This window comes from Corvus brachyrhynchos, unplaced genomic scaffold, assembly GCF_000691975.1.
Source record: "Corvus brachyrhynchos isolate BGI_N302 unplaced genomic scaffold, ASM69197v1 scaffold302, whole genome shotgun sequence".
In the NCBI taxonomy this organism is placed as follows: domain Eukaryota; kingdom Metazoa; phylum Chordata; class Aves; order Passeriformes; family Corvidae; genus Corvus; species Corvus brachyrhynchos.
Window position 1 is genome coordinate 1,531,807 of NW_008237244.1, and position 10,081 is coordinate 1,541,887.

Sequence of the window (10,081 nt, forward strand, 5' to 3'; positions counted from 1 at the left end):
TTCAGACATCCTCAGGAAAGCATGTAATGGTGACTTGAGAAGACAAATGCCATCACTCCAAACATCCTCCCCTTCCTTCTTCTTCCCCCAGGTTTATATGCTGAGTGTGGTGCCATGGGGTCAGCTATCCCAGCTCCTAGTGTTCCTCCAGGCTGCTCACTGGTGCAATGTGGTGAGAAGCAGAAAAGGCTTTGACTCTGTATTAGTGATGCTCAGTGATAATGAAAACATTCCTCTGTTATCAACACTGTTTTCAGGACAAATCCCAAACATAGACCCAAACCTGCTACTACGAGTAAAATTAACTTCATTCCAGCCAATGCCAGCATCTTCTCCACCCCTTATTCCATATGTCATGCTCAGGTCCCACACTATGTGGGGACCTGAGCATGACATTCTATGGTATGGACTATCCCTGTGGGCAGTTTGGGTCAGTTGTCCTGGCTGTGCTCCCTCCAGGCTTCTGTGCAGCTCCTCACTGACAGAGCATGGGAAACTGGAAAGTCCTTGACTTAGAGGAAGCACTACGTAGCAACAACTAAAACATCAGCATGTTATCAATGTTATACTGAATCCATAACACAGCACTGTACCAGCTACTGGGAAGAAAATTAACTGTACCAGCCAAAACCAGGACAATACCTATAGTGTCCTATAGTATGCAAATGCTGTTACCTGTGTTAGGAGGAAAGGCAAAGCTTTTATATTATATTGCTATGTCCCATAACACCGACACATCATCTCCTTCATACCTCCAGGATTTAGCCCATCAGAGGAATTTTTTAAATGCAGCAGCCTTTAGGTCACAGTGTAACAAGCAAATTCTGTTTTGGCAGGAAAAGGACACAAATGTGTTTCTAACACTTCCATTGGGAAAAACATTTATTTGATCATAGCAGGAACAGGTGGCTTTGTTAGCTACACAAGCTCATTCTACAATGCTTACAGGCTGTTTGCTTCTCATTTTATTGGCTGACAGTTCAGCTTCTAAGTATCTGATTTTGATAGAAGAAATTCAAATTGATCAGTTAAGTTTTATACTGAATAGTTAAATCAATCGCAACACTGAGAAAATGCTAAATATATTAAATATACCTTACAACTAGAGGAATGCATAGATCTGTATGTTATTCTCTCAAGCAGAAAACATTCTCTGTTTTGTTTTCTGATATATTCCAAGCTCTGTCTGCAAAAAAAGAAATGTCACTTTGCCACACTCTTCCACAGCTCTCCAAAGGTATCCATGTTGTTGTGAAATGACAAACTCCAGGAGACACAGCAATGTTGTGCTTTACTGGAGGTATCAACAAACCCACCAGCATTGCACAAGTGAAGAAAGACCACACAAGATACTAAACAAAAATAAACACATGGTCACACCATGGGAAGTGAAATAGGGAGCACTGAAGGAATCATTCCAGTATTAATTCCTGATTGCCACTGGATTCCCAGGATTTCTTGGGCCAAGACATGCTGTGAATATTGGCTGGTTTGAGCTGACCAGATACCTGTTTTGGTTGACCTTCCCAAAAAGACACATGGGAAGCAGGGCTGTAGCTGGTACCAACCATCCTGTATAGTGTCCTCAAAAGAAACGCAGCCACAGGACCCAAGGAAAGTTCTAGCTGGCATACAACTAATCCTGCACTGAAAGAGTTGAATATAAAACCTGTCGTGGTTTGATGCTGGCTAAGTGCCAGGCACCCATGAAAAAACCATCTACTTATTTTCCTCTGCTATAGCTGAGCAGAGGAGGGGGAATTGAAAACTTCATTTTCATGAGCTAAGGATTATTGAAAAAAAAACACTTTAAGGCAAAACTTAAAACAACTTTAAGGTTCAAAACTTAAACAGTATAAAGAAGATTCATTATTAACATAATTAAAAGTAAAAAGGGTAATGAGAAACAAAGCAAATCTTCAGAACACCTTTCTTTCCCAGTCCCTCCCTCTTTCCACTGACCACACAAGGAAACAAAACATGGGGTTTTGGTCAGTATTTCACTTCTTAAAAATCTTTCTTCAGTATGCTTAAGGAAAAGAGTTTCTTCTGCTGTGCCGTGGGATCCTTCCCACGGGAGATAGTTCTCTGTGAACTTTTCTAGCGTGGTTTTAACTTCCACAAGCAGCAGTTCCGACCGAACCTGCTGCAGTGTGAGTCCCTCCTATGGGTCAAGCAGTCTTCCCACAACTGCCTACCGTGGGTCATTTTAGTTCATGGGGTTTAGTCTTTTATGGATGAGCTGTTCTAGTCTGGAAGCGAAGGCTCTCTGCTTTTATCTCTAAAAGCAAGGGTCATCTCTCTGTTCGAGTTCCTCAGCATCCACACACTCCAGAGTGAGTATTCGTCTTCACAGGCTGCACATGGATCGCTTGGAGCACCTCCTTCCTCTCCTTTTTTTCACTGACATCAGTGCTGCCATGTTGGTTCTCCTCACATATCCTCACTTTGCCTTTTTCTCTGACTTGGAAGAAAGTTGGTGTCTGTATGTTGCAGTTGAGAGGTTGATCTCGTCTGGGCTCTGCATCGGAGAATTGCTGGCCACGCGGTCCCTGCCAGCACTGCATGGGTGGCTCCAGCCTCGGGAGGGTTCCAGCCACATGGACCTGGCCTTGGGAAGGCCCCAGCTACGTGGCCACTGGTGGCCCCTGCTGGGATGGGTCCCAGCAGTTGCCTCACCACCTCTTGGGAGAAGAAAGATAATTTCCCCCCATTTTTCCTTTCTTAAATATGTCATTACAGAGGCATTACCAACTTGTCTAAGTGGGCTAGTAACCTGCCCATCGTCAGAGCCTTCAGCGATTGGCTCTGTGCCGGACATAGAAGTTCCAAGCAGCTTTTTCCCACCCACACCAAAACCCAGGCTGTGTTAAACCAACAAAAAACCTCTCAAAATTTTTAGTATGTATTGAAGTGGTCACTTACTTACCATTTCTGCGCTGAATAAAATAGCCATCTATCCCACATGTGAAACATGTACTCATCAGAAGTAAAAAATACCCCTTGATGTCCTGAGAAGTGGAAAATGTCTCTCATTTATTAGTAGGTAGAAATCAAAGAGTTTAGGATAAAGGAACACCTTAAAACACCTTCTCAGTTCTGCATGCCAAAGCCAAGATAAGCCATGGTAACAGAGCTGTGTTTCTTAAGAGTGGGGTGAAATTCAGGAGACTGAAGTTTCACCTGACTTAGCCTCAGCCCCTAGACCAGTTACAAAGCTGGCCAGTAAATTACCAGCTGTGTTCTCAATTCTCTTCCCTAATTTATTGTCCCAATCCCATGACAATTTAGCTTTTCAATCAGAAAAATAAGGCGCTCTGTCCCTGGAAATGTTCACAGCCAGGTTAGATGGGGCTTTGAGCAACCTGGTCTAGTGAAAGGTGTCCCTGCCCATGGCCGGGAAGTTAGAACCAGATGATCTTAAAGGTCCCTTTCAACTCAAGCCATTCTATGACCTGCAGGAAGGACAAGTGGGTTTTTTTGAAATTTAAACTTAAGATATAGTGTAATAGACATACATAAATAACCAACTAGTGCTTAACAGTCAAAATCCTAAACATCTTCCCAAAGAAACGCCCATTTCCTCCTGAGTGGCATAAAACCACATCCCCAGATTCTCTGGGAAATTAAATGGAAAATACTTGTGAATTGACAGTGATCCTTTAGCTGCTTCCAGTGCTGCCAGAGAAGGTCAGCTTCACTGGAAACAGCTCACTTGCCAAAAAGAAGTTTCTCTCACCTGCCCTTTGGCTTCACTAGGGATGTTTGAGGTTTCCCCCAACCCCACGAGGCTGTCTCCCATGGCAGCAGTGCAAACATCAACACTGCCAACAGTCTCTGAAGCCTTCCACTGAGCATGCACAGCAGGACTGAAACTGCAATGACTCAGGCACAGCCACAAATGCTCCAGAGACAAAGGGCCATGAGCAATACTCTGTAAAATGCACGTACACAGCAACCGGGGTGAGTATCATAGAGGGCTGGGGAGGAACATGGCACTGCCAGGCAAACAGGATTTGCTCCATCTGGCAATCAGACTGGTAAAGCAAAGTAAAACCCAAAACCTGAAATCTTAGTGACAAGTAAGTTCTGTTTTTCACTTGGTACTTCAATAAGCAATTGCAGAACCAGGATGAAGCATATTTTTCTTAAGGTTAGGATATGTGAGGAAAATGGGGTATGAAGAAGAAGGGAAAAGGAGAGAAAAAAAGCAACAAACTGCCTTGTTGGTGACTGTATGCTCCCTCTCCCCAGTTATCTGATATATAAAGCTCGGCAATTGCTGTCAGCAGCAGCAGAGATACTTTTCTAATTCAGTAACTGAATGGGAGCAGTAGTAGGACAGGGAAAAGAGAACAGTCCCACACCATACAACCCTCTTATCCCCTGGACTCACTGTCTGCTGCCTCCGGCCCTCCTTCCGCCCCCTCCCCATTCTTCATTTGCTCCCTTCCTTCCGTCCTTCCTCTCATGTTCCCCAGCTGCCATTTCAGAGCTGCCTTTCCCTGGCCACCCCCTCAGCCTCAGCTGCTTTCAGACACCCACTGCATCGCTCTGCATATGAAAATGAGCTGTCACATTTTCCAGCCTCTGAAGCAAGAGATTATTTTTGGGAGAGGTGGTTTTGACAGTTCTGCCTCGCAATTCAAAGGCAGAGCACAGGGCAGGGGGAGAAGAGGAGAGAAGGTACAGCAGATGAACATACATGGCAGGGCTCCTGGCTGTGCACTCAGAAGGGACTGGAGGTCTCTGAGGGGACACAAAGCTCCTGTGGACTGTGGGAGTCAAGGAACAGATACATCTCCTCACTTCCGAGGACTGCTCTTTCCTGAACCAAGGCCAGCTGCTACAAATGCAGCTACAGGACATGCCACTGAGATGACAGTCAAGCCTGTTTGTGGAGGACAGGCACAGCAAAGCCCCTCTACACCCTCTCATGAAGTCCTTCATCCCACCTGCATCCCAATCCCCCACACCACCAGGCAGTCTCTAACAAAGCCCATACTCCCTGCCAAACCCAGAACACATCTGAAGATCTGGCCTAAAGGAGGAGAAGTGTAACAGGTTTTTGACTGACCAGTCCAGCCCCAGTCTTTCTGTGTATTTTGACTGCAGCTGGTCAGCACACAATACAAAACCTGCAGGGCCTTGCACCGGGATGGTGGCAGCAGCAGACAAGCATTGACATCGTGGGAACAAAACCCAGGGGTGAGAGGTGACTCTCACACAGGGAGAATGAGCAGGAGGCTTCCTGAGTAACCGGACAAGCGGACTGGAGAGAGGCGTGGCTGCAGAGGGTTGCTCTGGAAATCAAAGTCGTAACAAGCTGGTTTAAAGAAGCAGAGGAAGAGGGCAGCTGGGGAGGCAGGGCTGGGAACATCAGTGGCTGGAGGTGTCAGTGGAGGAGGAATACATTAAGGAGGATCCAGAAATGGTGGAGGAGGCAGCAGGATCTGAATGGCCATAAGTGGTGCAGAGCAGGCTACAGCAAGTGCAGGTTACTGGGAATGGCCACAGGGAGAGACTTTCACGGAGCAAAGGCAGTATGGACATGATGGGAAGGAAGGTGCATTAAGAGGCATTAGAAGCACTGTGTGTGCCAGGGGCACATGAGATTGGCAGCTGGGACAGGCGAGCCGTGAGGACCCATGGAGAGTCGCTGCTGGAAGGGGTGCCAGGAGCAGAAAGGGTGATCCTGCAGTGCCCACAGCAACAAAGAGCTGAGATGGCTGACTGGGAAACCAAGAGGAGGATGGGCAAGGAGGTAAAGCAAGGACAGGGGAGAAAGAAGTAAGAGTGGGAAAAAAACAAATCAGAACAGGCCACCTGAAGCATAAGCTGCCATTGCATGTCAGCCCTTTGTTATTTTCTCATAGTTACACCATAGCAGAGTTGAGAACTACCTGTCAGTGTTGGATCACAACCTACTTCACATCACATAAACTGAGACAGATATGGCCAAAACTCAAGTCACCCTTATGACAAGTCTAAAAGGCACATGATCAAGCTTAAACATTGCTATGCTAATTTCACCTTTCCATTTTATATGAAAATAATAGTACTCCCTCCAAAGAGCACTTTACTTCTAGAAAATTACTGCATAATCACCTTAACTTCCTCAAACACTCCGGCACACACCTTCAACATGTTGCCATAGCAAACAAACTAAAAATGGTGACAGTAGTCCATGTTACAGATCTTCTGTTCATGTTGGAAACCAGATTTTTAACACTAAAGTTCTTACTGTATCAGTAAATATTTGTATATATGCATTACATACAAGTGAGGGTGAAAAAAGTGACAATTTTCTGCTGAATGTTCAGGAGAAACAATTAGCTTTGTGAGTGAATTTATCATGTAGGCTGGTGCAACTTTTACATGAGGTAAAGAAATTCAGCCAAATTAAATTTAATAAAGAAATAGATTTTATTCCGTGGCTGAAAGATCGGTCACACAGAAAGCCATGATTGAGAAAAGCAGCGCCGAGCCCGGGGCTGGAGCTGGGTGAACACACACAGATCTGACCTCTATCCCATCAGACCTCCCAAGTTCACAAATGCTGCTTCAGCTGGTTCCTTCTTATACAGTTCTTGGGCAGAGTCGAATTAATTCTGTTCTTCTCGCCATTTAGCACATTCATGACGTTTTCTTGTCCCGAAGTTGGACTGCACAAAGCATTTCCTGGGTCTGATGAATTGTCCATCTTGGATGATGAATGGGCCATCTCTGGTTCCTGGAACAGTTATGTCCAATTCCTTATCGGCTGAGATGTAGATATCAGAAGAGAGCAATCAAGTCATCATAGTGTTAATGTCCCAGTGATAAGATCCAACCCCACCTAGGGTGGAATCCTCACCTATTGATTACATCTGTGCTGAAAAAACTTCCTTTTCAACTGCTCTAGTGTTGTAAAATTTTCCTCTCAGCCAGGCTGGTGGGGAGGTTTGAAACTCTGGCTCTGTATAGTTTTATTACAGTTCATTTTTATACATAACAGCACGAATTACAGACTTCATTTATAACATACAGATTTAGTTTTAGTGGCAATAATATGCTTCAAATGAGATTTCAGAATGTTTTAAATAAAACCAGTTACAATCACAGAAACCATGACGGAACTTGCCATAAACAGAAAACACAGAATTTCACCAAGACCTATTGAGTATTTGTTCCATAACCTTTATTTCAGCCGGGGCAGATGCAGACAGATGCACTTGTGAGCCAGGAGTTCTTTCCCCAGCTGTGCCTTGTGTGACAGTAGCACCTTTTGGCAAAGGACAGCATGTTCTGGGAGCCAAGCAACCCTTTTATCAACATTTTTTCCCCATTGATTTCAGTGTGAAACACACAGTAAACACACTTTCTCCTGATAAGACACCCAGACACGTGGGATCCAATGGAGTAATTTGTGAACAACTGTTTGCTACTAGTAGTGAAAGGAGTTTGGATCATCCTGAAGTGAATTCTCTTTTGGGAATTCCCTCTAGATAAGGCAGTCAAGCCAATCTATTTCCCTGCAGGCACTGGAGGGATCTTACAAAATCTGTCAGAAAGTCAGGCAGATACCCAGGCTGCATAACAGAAACAGAAGATGTGAGATGCAGATTTCCCTCTGCCAAGTGGCATGTTTTCCTAGAGGTGACAATTGTGGCAGGTGTAGGAGCAAGGAGAAAGGGATCCCACCACTGGCAGCCTGGTGCATGGGGGTATAGTAGGAGAGCACATCCCATCAGATGTGTCTGGGGTACCACTGTGACGCCAAGTAACAGAGATTCCATCTGTACAAGTATCAATTGAAATACTGGAATTAAAGCAATTTTTTTTAAAAGTGTCTTCCTGGGAATAAAATTACCACTCTTTTGTCAATACATGTCTTTGAATTTATTAAGTATTACTTTAAATTACACACACCTATGATCATGTTTTGCAATATTTATATCCTTATTCTATCTTCAGGCTGAAGAAACTGCTCATTTCCTTGCTTTCAGGCGAGTTAGAGGAACACATCACCTCCTGCCAGACCCCTTCTGCCAATTGGAATTGGCTGGCATGGGGAAGAATTAAGCAGAATGAAAGAATAGGGCCATAACACCATTGAAAAGGGGAAGGACAGGAAAAATGACAGAATCACAGAACAATTGGGTTGGAAAGGCATCTGAGACCTCTGACTGAACACCACCATGCCAACTAGACCATGGCACTAAGTGCCACATCCAGTCTTTCCTTAAACATCCCCAGGGATGATGACTGCACCACCTCCCCTGGGCAGCCCATTTTAGTGCTTATCACCCTTTCTGTGAAGAAATTCCTTCTAATGTCCAACCTAAACTGCCCCTGAGGCAACTTGACTGTCTTCTCAACCTGTTGCTTGTTGCCCGGGAAAAGAGCTCGACCCCACCCGGCTACAACTCTTGTCAGGTCGTTACAGAGAGCAATAATGTCACCCCTGAGCCTCCTTTTCTGCAGGCTAAACAACCCTCAGCTGGTACTCCAGACCCTACATCAGCTCAGTTGTCCTTCTCTGGACACGCTCCAGCACCTCAATGTCCTTCCTGAACTGAGGGGCCTTGAACTGAACACAGCACTTGAGGTGTGGCCTCACCAGTGCTGAGTACATGGGGAGGGTCACTGTCCTGGTCCTGCTAGCCACACTATTGCTGACACAGGCCAGGATGTCATCGGCCTTCTTGGCCACCTGGGCACACACTGGCTGACATTCAGTTGTTGTTGACCAGCACCCCCAGGTTCTTTTCTTCTGGGCAGCTTTCCAGACACTATCCACAGCGAGTAGTGCTGCATGGGCTTATTGTGGACAAAGTATAGGACCCAGTACTTTTCCTTATTCTGGCTTTAGGGCCATTGATTCAGCTTGTCCAGATCCCTCTGCAGAGACTTCCTATCCCACAGCAGACCAACAGTCATACCTAACTTGGTGCTGTCCACAAACTTACTGGATCCCCTCATCCAGATCATCAATAAAGATATTAAACAGGATGGGGCCCAACACTGATCCCTGGGAGACACCACTGGTGACTGGACGCCAACTGGAGGTAGCACCATTCACCACCACTCTCTGGGCTTGGCCATCCAGCCAGTTCTCAATGCAGTGAAGTGTTTGCCTCTCCAAGCCATGGGCTGCCAGCTTTTTCAGGAGCATGCTGTGGTAGACAGAGTCAAAAGCTTTACTGAAGTCCAGGTAGACTACATCCACAACCTTCCCCTCATCTACTAGGCAGATTACCTGGTCATAAAATGAGATCAGGTTGGTCAGGCAGGACCTGGCTTTCCTAAGCCATGCTGGCTGGGACTGATCCCTTGGTTGTCTTGTATGTGTCATGTGATTGCACTTAAGATGATCTGCTCCATAACCTTGCTGGGCACCGAGGTGAGGCTGACAGGCTTCTAGTTCTCTGGATCCGCCTTCTGGCCCTTCTTGTGGATGGGTGTCACACTGGCCAGCTTCCAGTCATCTGCGACCTCCTTGGTTAGCCAGAACTGATGATAAACGATGAAGAGGGGCTTGGTGAGCTCTTCCACCAGCTCCCTCATCACCCTAGGATGAGTCCAATCCAGTCCCATAGACTTGTATCTAAGTAGCACAGCAGGTCACTGCTTCCTCCTGTCTTACAGGGGGTCCATTCTGCTCCCCATCCCTGTCTACCAGCTTAGAAGGGCCGTTGTCCTGAGGATAACTGGTCTTACTGTTGAAGACTGAGGCAAAGAAGGCGCTAAAAAAAAAAAAAAAAAGGGGGAAATGCTCTGACCAAACGTCACTGAACTGCTTCGGAGGAGAAGGAGCTCTCTTAAGTGAGGCTGAATAAGCAGGAGGAAAGAAACAGAACTACAACGAAGCATCAATAGCATTTCTAGAGCCCAGCACCAGTCACAGCTGCAGCCTGGCCTGGATCCGGCTTCTCAGGTCCTGACACACAGAGCCGCTCTTTCTGCTTTCATTACAACTTTCTGACGGGAAAAAAAACCCGCCTTAACCATTGCATCGAGCAGAACGGAGCACACGGCTCTCGCCCTTGTGGCGCGCCGCAGGCTGCGGGGTAACGCGATTAGCAGTGACCCAGCTAAG